Consider the following 15,401-nt stretch of genomic DNA (forward strand, 5'->3'; position numbering starts at 1 on the left):
ATTTGAAGGGGATGAAGGAGGTAGTATGCAAGAGGCAACTTGGAGTAGTGGAAAATTGCCAGAAGTCAGGAGAACTGAGTACTAGTTCCACCTTGGCTACTGACCTGCTAGGTGACCTTGGACAAGTCATTTAACATATGTGGGTCACAGCTGCCTCATCTGCGAAACAGGGATAATAATAATAATGTTGGTATGTGTTAAGCACTTACTATGTGCAGAGCACTGTTCTAAGCCCTGGGGTAGATACAGGGTGATCAGGTTGTCCCTCGCAGATGAGGTCACTGAGTCACAGAGAAGTTAAGCGACTCGCCCACAGTCACACGGCTGACAAGTGGCAGATCCGGGATTCGAACCCATGACCTCTGATTCCCAAGGCCGGGCTCTTTGCACCGAGCCATGCTGCTTAACTTACTCTTCTTCCTGCTGAAAAGGATCAGTCCCATCTGGGGCAGGGACTATGTCTGATCGAGTTATTGGGTGTCAACTTGAACATTTAGCTTGGGCCTTGGATTCAATCAACCAATCACATTTATTGAACATTTCCTGTGTGCAGAGTACTAAGTACTAAGTGCTTGGGAGAATAGGCTATAACAGACTTGGTTTACATGTTCCCTGCCCACAATGAATTTACAGTATGCAGTTTAGTTAGCCCTTAATAAATGTCATAGTTTATCAAGTGGATGTAGAAGTTTGCTAATTTTCCTTCTCTGGTCTCTTCTTTCTCTTCCACTAGTAGCATCTAGAGAATCATGATACTATAGTGGAGTTTATCCTCCCATCGATGGAGCAGAGATGAAACAGGAGAGCATCATGGCTTAGTGGATACAACAGGGGCCTGGGAGTCAGAGGGCCTGGGTTCTAATCCCGGTTCAGCCGTTTGCCAGCTGTGTGACTTTGGGCAAGTCACTTAACTTCTCTGTGCCTCAGTTACCTCATCTGTAAAATGGGGATGAAGACCGTGAGCCCCACGTGGGACAACCCGATCACCTCGTATCCCCCCCATCGCTTAGAACAGTGCTTTCCACATAGTAAGTGCTTAACAGATGCCTTGATAATTATTATTATTAATCTTAGCTCTGCCACTTGCCTGTTGGGCAACTATAGATGAGTCACTTAAGTTCTCTGTGCCTCAGTTTCTTCAACTGCAAAGTGGGATTCATACCTGTTCTCCCTCCTATTAGACTGAGAGGCCCACGTAGGTCAGGGGGTGCATCCAGCCTGATTAGCTCGTATCTACCCCCGTGCTTAGGACAGGGCTTGTTACATAGTGACTATTTAACAAGAACCACTGAAGAAAAGAGTAGCATCGCCTAAAAGACCAGGGGCCTGGAAGTCAGAGACCCTGAGTTCTAATTCTGGCTCTGCCACTTGCCTAATGGGTGACCTCGGGAAAGTTGCTTAACTTTTCTGTGCCTCAATTCCCTCATCTGCAAAATGGGGGCTCTATACTTGTTTTCCCTTCTACGTACTCTGTGAACCCCGGATGGGATCTGATTAGCCTGTATCTACCCCAGCGCTTGGCATATAGTAATACCCTGATTGTTATCATGCAGGGACTGAATTGCAGAGGAAGAGACGATGATGGAGGAGAGGGAGAGGGAAGAAAGGGAGAAAAACGAACTGTAGAATGGGGAATGGAAATTTGGAAAAGTCCCCTCTATCCTGACCCATCAAATGGGGATAGAGGAAGAGAGAGAAGAGGCCAACCGAAGAAAGATCAACCTTTGGAAGGAGTTGATCAATTGTATTTACTGAGGGCTTGCTTTCTGCAGAGCACCGTACTAAGCTCTTGGGAGAGTACAGTATAACAGAGTTGCTAGACACATTCCCTGCCCACAAGGAGGTTGCAGTCCAGAAGAGGAATGGAAGTGGAGTTCTGTGGAATTGCCATGAACACCAGGATGGGGAGGGAGTCTGCGAATGAACGAAGTCTTAAGGTCCTCTTGCACAGATCAGTGGTTATGGCCAGAGAACAAACAGAGGGAAGGAGGGTGGAAAAGATGTGAACGAGGTTCTGTGGAGGCGAGTGCATCGGACGCGGTTCATTTCAATAAATGTGCAGCTTAATCAGTTTCCATCAAATGAATGACTCAATATTTTCCAGTAAATGGAAATTCCGCATAATCTGTTGTGTGTTTTTTGTAAAAACCCTCCTCTCTCCCATTTGGAGAGCTTCTAAAGTTATGAGAATACTCGCCCATTACTTATTTTTGTATACAGTCCCCGCAAACAGATTTTACTTAAGAAAGCTTTTCATGCTGACCCCTCGAAATGCATTAAGTGCAGATTTTTAATGAGCGAACCCATGCTGCCGATGGGACAGAAACCACTTTCTAATGTTCTTTAACCTTGTGCCATTTGGATTCAACTCTCCAAACAGATCCATTTCAGTAAGTGGCCCATTAGCGATACATGTAGGAAGAATCTCATTTTTTTTTCCCTCTTCTTCAAACCCCCCACTGAACCCCTGGCTTGCTATCCCTGGTGTTTGTACTGATATTCCAGCCACTTGACTAAATTGAAGCTCTTCAGCGGGTCTCGACTCCAAATGAGGGCCAGAGCTCACCCTCAACCGTCTGAGTGAGGTCAACGCCAGACACTGTTTATACAACGGTAATCAACATGGTAAATTTAGAATATCCTAGAATAAATTATGATAAATTTTCCGCCTTGGGATAAAGATAACGTAATGGAGGAGTCAGTGGTTATCTCCCAGAGAGAGGATAAATTGATGAGCGGGAATTCTCCTCTGTGGGCCATTACGATAGAATTTTGCTCCCGGCCGGAATTTAAGGGGGGGACGGGAGGATGCGATGAAAGCCACCAGTGACCTTAGATCCTTGAAAATGACACTCGATTATTTTCGGCCAGTTCCCCCACCGTTCAGATCCGTACCTCGAGTTCCCGGTTTGAAGGTTTTCGTCTTTCTTTGGGTCAAAGGATGAGCTCCGTGGTAATGGAGCAGCAAGGGATTATGGGAAAAGAAGACCACAGTCTTTTCCAGCTTCCTCCTGGTGGTGTGACCCCTTGCTCTCAGAAAATATTCCTGAAGATTGTGCCAGATCCACAGAACTTAAACAGGCTTTTTTCCCTACAATTAGAACGACTGGCTAATATCCCTTTGAATCTAACAAAGCAATTTTTTACCTCCCCCCTCCTTCTCCTCAAAGACAAAATGCTTTGGAATTTTAGTTCCACATGTGAAATGGACTGGTCCTCCCGGAATTCACGTTTCACCTTTGGCTTCAGAATCTCCCCCAGCAGCCTGTTCTGAACAAACCCGAAGCTTTACAGATAGAAATATTTCATTTGATTTCCCACCACCTCCCTTTTCCCGTCCCCATCATCTGCTCTGTCCCCTGTGGATTCCCTCCATCTCAATTTACCCATTCTATTTTTTATCCAAGCTATCTTTATTCAATTAACCACCAATCAGTGGTATTTATTGCATGTTTACTCTGTGCAGAGTAGATTGTAAACCAGACGGTAAGGTCTTCCACTAGACTGTAAGTTCGTTATGGTCAATGTTGGTATTTGTTTGTTAAGCGCTTACTATGTGCCGAGCACTGTTCTAAGCGCTGGGGTAGACACAGGGGAATCGGGTTGTCCCACGTGGGGCTCATAGTCTTAATCCCCATTTTACAGATGAGGTAACTGAGGCGCCGAGAAGTTAAGTGACTCGCCCAAAGTCACACAGCTGACAAGTGGCCGAGCCGGGATTCGAACATACCTACCAGCTTTGTTATAGTGTACTCTCCTAAGCATTTAGTACAGTCATCTGCACACAGTAAGTGCCCAATAAATACAATTGATTGATTAGTCGATTGCTGAGCACTGAACTAAGTGTTTAGGAGGGTACAATAGAATTAATAAGTACAATCTCTGCCCCTCAGGAATTTACAGACTTGTGGACGAAGCTGTGATCCTCTAGACTGGAAGATCCTTAAGGGAAAGGAACATTCCTACTGACTTCATTTTTTTGTTTGTTTGTTGTCAAATGGTATTTCTCAAGTATTTGCTGTGTGCCAGTCACCGTACTAAATGCTGGGGTAGATAAAGGAATCAGGTTGGACACAGTCCCTGTCCCACATGAAGCAGTAAGCACTCAATAAATATGATTGAATGAATGAGGCTCAGTCTTAATCCCCATTTTGCAGATGAGCTAACTAAGGCACAGAGAAGAAAAGTGATTTGCCCAAGGTCCCACAGCAGACAAGTGTTGGAGCCAGGAATAGAACCCTTATCCTTCTGACTCCCAGACCCGTGCTCTATCCACTATGCCCTGCTGGTTCCCCTAGTTCTTCTAGGCAAGGAATGTTTCCTGTGGTTCTGTTGTTTCTGAAGCATTTAATGCCTTGCTTTGTACGGGAAGCAGCATGGCGTAGTGGATAGAACATGGGACGAGTCAGAAAGTCATGAGTTCTAATCCCAGCTCTGCCACTTGTCTGCTGTGTGATGTTGGGCAAGTCACTTCACTTCTCCGTGCCTCAGTTACCTCATCTGTAAATGGGGATCGAGACTGCGAGCCCCACATGGAACAGGGACCGTGGCTACCCGATTTGCTTGTATCCACCCCAGCGCTTAGTACGGTGTCTGGTACATAACGCTTAACAAATATCACAGTTATCATTATAGTTCTCTGCGCACAGTAAGCGCTCAATAAATACGATTGAATGAATCATTATTATTACATAATTGGTAAGTCTTGTCATGCCATCAAGTCATCTCAGACACCATGGACACATCTCTCCCAGAACAGCCCGCTCTCCATCTGCAATCGTTCTGGTAGTGGATCCAGAGAGATTTCTTGGTATAAATCCGGAAGTGGTTTACCATCCCCGCCTTCTATGCGGTAAACTTGAGTCTCCATCCTTGACTCCCTCCCATATCGCTACTGCAGCGTGGCTCAGTGGAAAGAGCACGGGCTTTAGAGTCAGAGGTCATGGATTCAAATCCAGGCTCGGCCATTTGTCAGCTGTGTGACTTTGGGCAAGTCACTTAACTTCTCGGTGCCTCAGTTACCTCATCTGTAAAATGAGGATTAAGACTGTGAGCCTCTCGGGGGACAACCTGATTCCCTTGTGTCTACCCCAGCGCTTAGAAGAACAGTGCTTGGCACATAGTAAGCGCTTAACGAATACCAACATTATTATTATTATTATTATTACTGTCCAGCGCAGGTGAGTTTTGACTTGTAGCAGATTGCCTTCCATTTGTTAGCCACTGGCCAAGCTAGGAATGGAACGGGTAGGCCTCTGCTTTGCTCTCCCTCCCATAGCTGAGACTGATAGAGGACTGGAAACTGTCCAGGTGCGACCCTGAAAGGGAACTTGATAAGTACTATTATTATTAATAACATTAACACTGCTAGTAGTTCTTTGCTTCCATTCAAAGAACAGTCCATTGCTCAAATCTGGGATCCCTAGTCATCTATTCATTCATTCATTCATATTTATTGAGCGCTTACTATGTGCAGAGCACTGTACTAAGCGCTTGGAATGTACAAATCGGTAACAGATAGAGACAGTCCCTGCCTTTTGATGGGCTTACAGTCTAATCTAAGAATCTAAAATGGCCTTCAGGACATGGATTTAGAGGAGCCGCTCAGTGTGACAATTAGCCGGAGCCGTTTAAATTTCGTCTGCACAGGGGACAACAGCACCCAAGTGGAGTTTTTTGATCTCATATCTATCAGCCTCAATTGCTCTGGTCACTTCCCCAAAAAAATAAAGCGTAGTCCAGAGAACTGTCTGTGTGTGCGCACATGCACCCTTCTTAAGCCAATTTCACTTGGAATTCGAACACCAAGGAACAGACTTGAAAACACATAAGCCCTCTATCACTACGAGGATCTATTGTTAAAGAACACAGGCCTGGGAGTCAGAGGACCTGAGTTCTAATCCCGGCTCCAGCGAGTACCTGCCGTGTGACTTTGAGCGAGTCACTTAATTATACTGTACTTTAGCTACCTCAACTATAAAATGGCGATTAAGACTGTGAGCCCCATGTGGGATAGGGACTGTGTCCAAACTGATTAGCTTGTATCTGTCCCCGTGCTAAATACAGTGCTTGATACGTCAATCAATCAATCAGTTGTATTTATTGAGTGCTTACTATGTGCAGAGCACTGTACTAAGAGCTTGGGAGAGTTCAGTAAAGCAGAATTAGCAGACACATTCCCTGCCCATAATGAGCTTACAGTCTAGAGGGGCGAGAAGGACATTAATAAGAATAAATAATTTATATCAGAGAAATGACCACACACTGATTGTGTACGTATTAAGTGCTTAACAAATGCTAGGTATATGCAATGTCCCAGAGAGTGATAGTCACATATTGATCTTTTCATTATGGTCACAAGTATCCATAGGGGATGAAGACTGTGAGCCCCACGTGGGACAACCTGATTACCCCGTAACTACCCCAGCGCTTAGAACGGTGCTCTGCACATAGTAAGCGCTTAACAAATGCCAACATTAGTATTATTATTATTAGATAGGATTTCATCATTAAACTAAGTGTATTCACACATACACACACACATTTAATTCCAAATTAATAGACCAATCAACCACTTCGTTTGGAAGATAGGATTTCATCATTAAACTAAGCGTATTCACACACACACACACACTTAATTCCAAGTTAATACACCGGTCAACCTCTTTGTTTAGAAGCTGCATTAAAGTTTTCTGGTTCTGAAGCAATAGTTTACTATGGTGAGCCCACAGCAAGCTGCCTTAGTGACTGTTAGACATTCTATGAACAAAAATAAGGAAGAGACTTTGTGAAGGCACTGACGGGCTCTACCTGAGACAGGTGATTGTGGGCCTGTGGGGGGTGGAGCATGGAGGGAGGCAGGACTTTACGTGTCGCACACAGTAAGGGGCCTGGACCAATCAATGAGTCTCATATTGAGCCACAGCTGTGATGCCTAAGGCAGATAAAAGGTGCTCGTGGTTTTTTTGGCTTTTTTTTTTTTAGTGTGAGGGGGCACTGGAGGAGCATACAATGTGTGTGTGAGGGCATGTACAGACAGGGGTACGTGGACGCAGCACTGAGATGCAGGGAGAAGCAAGCACTGAAGCAGCAGGAGATCATTTGGAAACAGAAAGAAGAAGCACTGGCAGAATGAGCTCCTCTGACCAGCTCCTGGTATCGGACTCTTGGATGAGTGAGTGTATGTAGGTGTCACTCCCTTGCATGCTGGTAAAACTAAGTTAAAAAACTTTCCAAGGTAACCTTGGTGATCAGAGGTGTGACTTGACTTCTATTCCATGTCACCTAGGCTTCCCCAGTCCAGGAAGGTCCTGGTTGGTATGAACTGGGGGCTTGTGACGTTTACTAATTGATGTAGGGGTGGTTGAATAATAATATTGATAATGATGTCGATTAAGATCCAGTGCCAAGCACTGGAGTAGGTACAAAGTAATCAGATAACACAGAGACCCCGTCCAGCAGGAGACGCACAGTCTAAGAGAGAGGCAAAATGGGTACGCATCTCTGTTTTACAGATGAAGAGATGGAGGCACAGATAAACAAAAATGGTTTGCTTAATGACAAAGCTGGAATTAGACTCCCAATCCTGTGCTCTTTTCAAGCTGCCTCTTTACATCAGATATACATCATAACTGGGTATGGGTTCCACAACTAGAAAGTGCTCAGCACAATTTATTTTTATCCTCTTTAGCCCAAGTTCCAAAACTCCCTGCAGGTAGGCAGAGGAGGAGAGTTTCCTAGTTTGGAACTCCCTCCCCTTCTATATACACCAAACTTCCACTCTACTCACCTACAAAGACTCCTTAAGGTCACGGGTTTTAATCCTGGCTCCGCCACTTGTCTGGTATGTGATCTGGGGCAAGTCACTTCACTTCTCTGGGCTTCAGTTACCTCATCTGTAAAATAATAATAATAATAATAATGTTGGTATTTGTTAAGCTGGGGATTGAGACTGTGAGCCCCACATGGGACACGGACTGTGCCCGATCTGATTTGATGGTATTCCCTCCAGAGCTTAGTACAGTGCCTGGCACATAGTAAGGGCTTAACAAATACCATTATTATTATTATTATTATTAGCACATCTCCTTCAAGAGCCCTTCCCCAATTAAACCCTTTTTTCCCCAGCTTCATCTACCTACTGCATCGCTTATAGACTTGTATCTGTGGCTTTTGCCAGTTGATATCTGCTCCACCTTCAACCCCACAGTTCTTATGTACATATCTATAAATTGTACATTTTAAATAACTTCTTTCTATTAAATGCATGTCTCCCTCTCTATACTGTAAGCTCTTTGTGGGCTGTCTACCAACTCTGTTGTATTATACCCCTAGTATTCATTAAATGGTATTGAGCGCTTACTATGTGCAGAGCACTGTACTAAGCACTTGGAATGTACAAATCGGTAACAGATAGACAGTCCCTGCCCTTTGATGGGCTTACAGTCGAATGCTCTGCACACAGTAAGCACTCAAATACTGAGGATAATAAGGTATTTAAGTGCTTACTATGTGCCAAACACTGTTCTGAGCGCTGGGGTAGATTACAAGGTAATTAGGTTGTCCCACGTGGGCTCACAGTCTTAATCCCCATTTTACAGATGAGGTAACTGAGGCACAGAGAAGTGAAGTGACTTCCTCAAGATCACCCAAGCCTGTCCTAGTGGAAAGAGCACAAGCCTGGGAGTCGGAGGACCTGTGTTCTAATCCCACCTCCACTACTTGTCTGTTGTGTGATTTTGGGCAAGTCACTTCACTTCTCTGTGCCTCAGTTACCTCAGCTGTAAAATGGGGATTAAAGCTGCGAGCCACATGTACTACAGGGACTGTGTCCAACCTGCTTAGCTTGTATCCAACCCAGTGCTTTTCTACAGTGCCTGACACATAGTAAGTGCTTAACAAATACTATTAAAAGAAGTGGAGGAGCTGAGATTAGAATCGAGGTCTTTCTGACTCCTCAGACCTGTGCTCTACTCACTAGGCACACTCTTCTGCACAAAGAAACATGTCTACTACTCGGCTACATTGTACTCTCCCAAGTGCTTAGTACAGTGCATGGTGTAGTGAATAGAGCACAGGCCTGGGAGCCACGGGTTCTAATCCCAGCTCCCACACGTGTCTGCTGAGTGAAGTTGGGCAAGTCACTTCACTTCTCTGTGCCTCAGTTACCTCATCTGTAAAATGGGGATTGAGACTGTGAGCCCTACGTGGGACAGGGACTGTGTCCACCCTATTTGCTTGTATCCAGTGCTTATTACAGTGCCTGGCACATAGTAAGTGCTTAACAAATACCACAGATTATTATTATTAGCATTCAGTAAATATCTTGGATTGTCACTGGTCAAGTGGAAAGACCACAAGACTGGGAATCAGAAGATCTGAGTTCTGATCCCAGCTGTGCCTAGCCTACTGACCTTGAGCAAGTCATTTATTCTCTTTGGGTCTGTTCCCTCACTGGTAACCCCAAATCTGTTGCACTGTACTCTCCCAAGTGCTTAGTACAGTGCTCTGCACGCAGTAAGGACTTGATAAATACCTCTGAAAGATTGATTGGTAAAATGGGGAAACAGATGCACACCTCACAGGGCTGATGGGGGAGGGGAAAAAAAAGAGGATGTATGTAAAAGTGCTTTGGGAGATTCAAAGCACAGACTAGCTTCGCGGAGTTATCATTCACTAAAGGTCAAGGAAAAACATCCATCCTGATAACGAAGGAGGAATCACTCACCCCATCTAGGTGCAGATAAGAAGAGCAGATCAGGTCTGTCCCACAAGACACCTGAGCTCAGCTTCACCTCAAGACTGAGGAGTTTGTCATGTACCACTGGGGCTTGAAAATGAGGAAAGGTTTGGTTAAATGTTGGGGGTGGGGGGAGGATCCTGGCCACAATTTTTTTTTTAAACTACTGGGAATCCTGCTACAGGGGGTCATATCCAACCTGTGTCTAACCTGATTAGCTTGTATCTATCCCAGCACTTAGAACAGTGCTTGCCATATAAGCAGCGCTTAATGAATACCATCGTTGTTATTACTGTTAGGAGAGAGAGAGCTTCTTGTTACCCTCTCTCTCCTCCTGCTTTCTTCTCGAATTAGTCTTCTCCTGCTTGGAGCTGTGACTCAAGGCTCCGTGTCTTGCAGGTGATACAGTTTCCACTCACTTCCTCAGAGGACTTCAGCAGGATCAGAGGAGTCCCGGAAAGATTGCCCAAAGCGTGATGACCCGGCCTCTTCCCTCAGCGGGGAGTGGGTGGAGGAAGATTTGGGGGAGAGGGAAAGGGGAGAACCTGGGGACCACATGGGAATTTTAAGAGTCATGAAGGGGAGGATGAAGGGAAAATTAAATAGTGGGGGACCCGGGAGGGAAGGTGAGTGGGAGGGACCAGCTGATCATCAGATGAAGAGTCCAAGGAGTTGCCATGAACATTTGACTTTCACTTCAGCTCTCTGCTTTCTAACACCATAAATTATCATAGGGTCTGTCTCCTCCACTAGATGATAAACTCTTAGAAGTCTGGGATCATGTCTCCTAACTCTATTATACTTTCCCAGGTGTTTAGAACAGTGCTCTGCACAGAGCAGGGGTTCAATAAATAGTACTTATTACCTTATTGTGGAGGGAAACTCTCAGGTCGGGTAAAAGGGCAGAATGGCAAACCAGTTCCGCAACTGGCCTGTGTACAATTTCTGAGAAGCCTAAATTTCCCTACTTTAAATTTAGAAATCTTAGTACATCAGCCTACCAAAAAGAAGTAATCAAACTCAGAAGCAGCTTGGCCTAGTGTAAAGATCTCTAGGCCGGGAGTTAGAAGACTGGGGTTGTAATCCCAGGTCTACTCCTGGTTTGCTGTGTGACCTTAGGTAAGTCACTTATCTTTTCTGTACTTTGTTTTTCTCATTTGTCAAATGGGGATAAGCCATCTGCTCTCCCTTACCTCTTTGATTATAAGTTCTGGGAGGGTCAGGGACTGTGTGTCGTCTGATTATCTTTTTATCAACTCTAATGTTCAGCACAGAGCTTGGCACATTGTTTGCTCAATCAGTCAAATACATTTATTGAGAGCTTACTGTGTGCAAAGAACTGTATGTACTAAGTGTTTGGGAGAGTATAACAGTTGGAAGATATCATCCTTCCCCTCTAGTGAAGTTTAACTGACACAATGATTTTTATTATTATTAGAAGGCGGGGATTGTTTTCTGGAGAGTATAGAGTTAACTTCAGGCAGATGTAGTTATAAAAAAAAAAAAATCCATGCTTTTTTCCATTCTGTAGCTTTCTCCACACTAAAAAAAAAAATGAATTTAAATGGAGTAACCATGTATGTGAGGGAGAACTTTACAAGCAGATAAGTCTTCCCCTGTTGAATAACTGCCAAAGCAAAACTGGGCAGTTTATTTTAAAAGGTGGAGTGGTTATCACTCACAACATACCACTTCAGCTGGACTTAGACCAGAGAAAATTAATGGTGAAAAAATTTGACTTGACTTTAAAACAAAACCTTAAAAACTAAAGCCTGATCCTTATCAGGCCCCTCTAGGAGAAAATAACATCTCTATGCCAGAGGCAGACGTCGTGGCATAAGAAATCTGACTTTAAGAAATCACAATGCGGACTAATAAAACTCCAGTTTTTTGCCACTCAACATTGAAGTAAGTGTTACGGTCAGACAGGGTAATCTACAGTAATGTTTAGGATGACTGGAGTATGAGTTGGGATACACTGGGCCAAGTCTCCTGGATTCTTTAACAAGATTGCATTCACTGCTCTCTTGAAATCCTTCATCTCCATCTCGTTGTTAATAGAAATTGTGGCATTTGTTAAGCACTTATTGTGTGCCAGAGAGTGTTCTAAGCTCTGGGGAAGATACAAGCAAATCAAACTGGACACGGTCCCAGTTCCACATGAGACTCAGTCTTAATCCCCATTTGACAGCTGAAGTAACATGCACACAGAGAAGTTAAGTGACTTGTCCAAGGTCTCACGGCAGACAAGTGGTGGAGTGGGGATTTTAACCCAAGTCCTTTTGAATTCCAGGTTCTTAGTGAACCTTCCAATATCTAGGGGAAAATGGTGAAATAGAGCTGTACCAGCTGATCCAGTAAAGTGTTTTATCAAGTGGAGGTCGACTTCGATGATAAAATGGTTATCATCGAAACAAGTTCATTATTTTGTAGAAATGAAATGGGCAGGAAAATATCAAAAGAAACTACATTTCCCTAAACGATTGTGGTTGAAAAAAAATCAAATCTTATGGAATTCCAAATTTTCCATATTGACCATAAGTAGTTAATCAGTTGTATTCCTTCCTTCCTTCGATCATATTTGAGTGCTTACTGTGTGCACAGCATTGTACTAAGCGCTTGGGAGAGTACACTATAACAGAGTTGGTAGACCTGCACCCTGACATCAATGAGCTTATAGTCTACAGGAGTAGACAGACATTAATATCAATAAATAAAATTAGGGATATGTATGTAAGTGCAGTAGGGCTGAGGGAATGGGAAATAAGAGGTGCAAGTGTGATGCGGGAGGGAGTGGGAGAAGAGGAAAAGAGGCCTCCGTCAGGGAAGACCTCTGGGAGGAGATGTGCTCCTTCATTCACTTAATCATATTTGAGTGCTTACCATGTGCAAATCACTGAAGAGGTCAGGAGAGAACAAGATAATGAATAATGATGATATTTGTTAAGTACTTACTATGTGCCAAGCACTGTTCTTAGCGCTGGGGTAGAGGCAAGGTAATCAGATAGTCCCACAGGAGGCTCACAGTCTTAATCTTCATTTTACAGATGAGGTGACTGAGGCACAAAGAAGTTAAGCAGCTTGCCCAAGGTCACACCGCAGACAAGTGGCAGAGGCAGGATTAGAACCCACGTCCTCTGACTCCCAAACCTGTGCTCTTTCCACCAATCCTGCTTCTCTATCAGAACAAACAGGCACATTCCTGCTCACAACGAACTCACAGTCTAGAGGGGGAGACGGAAGCAAACTCAATTCAAATGAAAGCCTAATTTTATCTACAGACTTACTCTTTCAGCAAGTACGTATGTAATTACTTGGCTATTATAACCCCCAGAATAATTGGTATTGGAATCGCCAGTTGGATTGTCCAGAGAGAGCTAAGATTTGGGGTGAATAAAAAGTGCTGGAAGTTCTTCCTCTTTATGAATTTAGATTTAAATGATGCTGCTTCAGAAAAAAAAATAAATGTTTAGTAGTCAAGTCGTGACAGCCTTGACCTCCCAGCTGAGAAGCAGCGAGGCTCGGTGGAAAGATCCCGGGCTTGGGAGTCAGAGGTCATGGGTTCTGCTCCTGGATCTGCCACTTGTCAGCTGTATGACTGTGGGCAAGTCACTTCACTTCTCTGTGCCTCAGTTACCTCATCTGGAAAATGGGGATGAAGCCTGGGAGCCTCATGTGGGACAACCTGAATGCTCCGTATCTACCCCAGCGCCCAGAACGGTGCTCTGCACATAGTAAGCGCTTAACAGATGCCAACATTATTATTATTAGAGTAATAACTTGGGGTCTTAATATGGACCCTGAAATCCTTTGAAAAAATGCAAAATAAGGAAAGCCACTAGGTGGCAATAGAAACTCCCAAAAAGGTAAGTTTTAAGAATGTAAAATTTCTTGATTCATTTCCCCTTAAGCTTGAAACTCTTACTTCAGTGAAGAAAAGGCACACTCACCTCTTTTGCTCTGACATCTGACAGAAAAGAGGATCTCTTATTTGTTCCATATTTAGGGAACAAAGGTAGGTACCTCTCTGCAGAACAAATGACATTTACAAAACGCAGCCCTCTACTCTCCGAAGAATCTCTCCTTTCAGCTGTTTTATAAATAATAATACTAATTATGGTATTTTTTAAGCACTTACTATGTGCAAAGCACTGTTCTAAGCGCTGGGTTTGATTCAAGGTAATGAGGTGGTCCCACGTGGGGCTCACGGTCTTCATCCCCATTTTCCAGATGAGGTAACCGAGGCGCAGGGAAGTTAAGTGACTTGCCCAAAGTCACACAGCTGACAAGTGGCGGGGCTGGGATTAGAACCCACGACCTCTGACTTCCGAACCCGGGCTCTTTCCACTAAGCCACGCTGCTTCTCAAGCGTGAGGATAAGATGCATTTGTGGGGAGATATTCTAGATTTAGCATACATGAAGCTTTTAGACCCAAACCTACTTTGGAGTCAGAGGTCATGAGTTCGAATCCCGGCTCTGCCACTTGTCAGCTGTGTGACTGTGGGCAAGTCACTTAACTTCTCTGTGCCTCAGTTACCTCATCTGTAAAATGGGGATTGACTGTGAGCCCCACGTGGGACAGCCTGATTCCCGTGTCTACCCCAGCGCTTAGAACAGTGCTCTGCACATAGTAAGCGCTTAACAAATAACATTATTATTACTTTGCTTTCTTAGAAGAAGCAGTGTGGCTTAATGGAAAGAGCACGGGCTTGGGAGATGGAGGTTGTGGGTTCTAATCCAGCTCCGCCACTTTGTGTGACTTTGGCCAAGTCGCTTAACTTCTCTGTACCTTAGTTACCTCATCTGTAAAATGGGGATTAAAACTGTGAGTCCCACGTGGGATAACCTGATTACCTTTTATCAACCCCACCACTCAGAACAGTGCTTTGTACATAGTAAGTGCTTAACAAATACCATAATTATTATTAGTGCTCTCAAAATATGTCAAAAGTCTGGGTTATTAACATACAATTTGCTTTATAAGGGTATTTTCATGCCATCAATTCTTTTCCTTTCATTGTCTTGGTTGTCATCATTTGAGAAAAGGAATCATGCTCCAGAACCTTAGAATGATCTATTGTTCCTTTTTCCAAGTTAACAAGGAAAGGAATGGAGAATACTCAATTCTCTTTCATCATCATCAATAGCATTTTTTGGCTCTTAGTGTGTGCCGAGCCCTCTCAGGATCACACTTGGAGAGTTTCCAGGCCTCTACCAGTCTCGGCTGTGGGAGGGAGAGTCAAGCAGAGGCCCGTCCATTCCATTCCTAGTTTGGGCAGTGGCTAGTGAGTGGGAGGTCATCTACTACAAAGCAAAACTCACCCATGCTGGGCAGCAGTGGCACGGGAGACAGTCGAGGGCAGAGACTCGAGTTGACTTGCGTGGAAAGGGGAAGTGGTAACAACTTCCATATTTTTACTGGGAAAACCGTATGGATACGCCACCAGAATGCAGACGGAGAGCGGGGTGTTCTGGGAGAGATGTCCGGGGTGTCGCTATGGGTCGGACGGCGTAAGAATCCCGGCCCTGCCACTTGTCAGCTGTGTGACCGAGGGTCACTTAACTTCTCTGTGACTCAGTGACCTCATCTGTAAAATGGGGATTAACTGTGAGGCTCGCACGGAACAACCTGATTACCCTGTATCTACCTCAGTGCTTAGA

The 15,401-nt window shown here is 44.4% G+C and overlaps 1 non-coding gene across 1 annotated transcript; it reads left to right on the plus strand.

Annotated features, from left to right (window-relative positions):
* The first annotated feature begins 14,914 nt into the window (after nucleotides 1–14,914).
* Nucleotides 14,915–15,052, plus strand: LOC114815832. Its single transcript, XR_003763633.1, has one exon. It is a non-coding gene; the product is annotated as a small nucleolar RNA SNORA7 (small nucleolar RNA).
* The last annotated feature ends 349 nt before the right edge of the window (nucleotides 15,053–15,401 follow it).

This window comes from Ornithorhynchus anatinus, chromosome 12 (assembly GCF_004115215.2).
Source record: "Ornithorhynchus anatinus isolate Pmale09 chromosome 12, mOrnAna1.pri.v4, whole genome shotgun sequence".
Lineage (NCBI taxonomy): Eukaryota > Metazoa > Chordata > Mammalia > Monotremata > Ornithorhynchidae > Ornithorhynchus > Ornithorhynchus anatinus.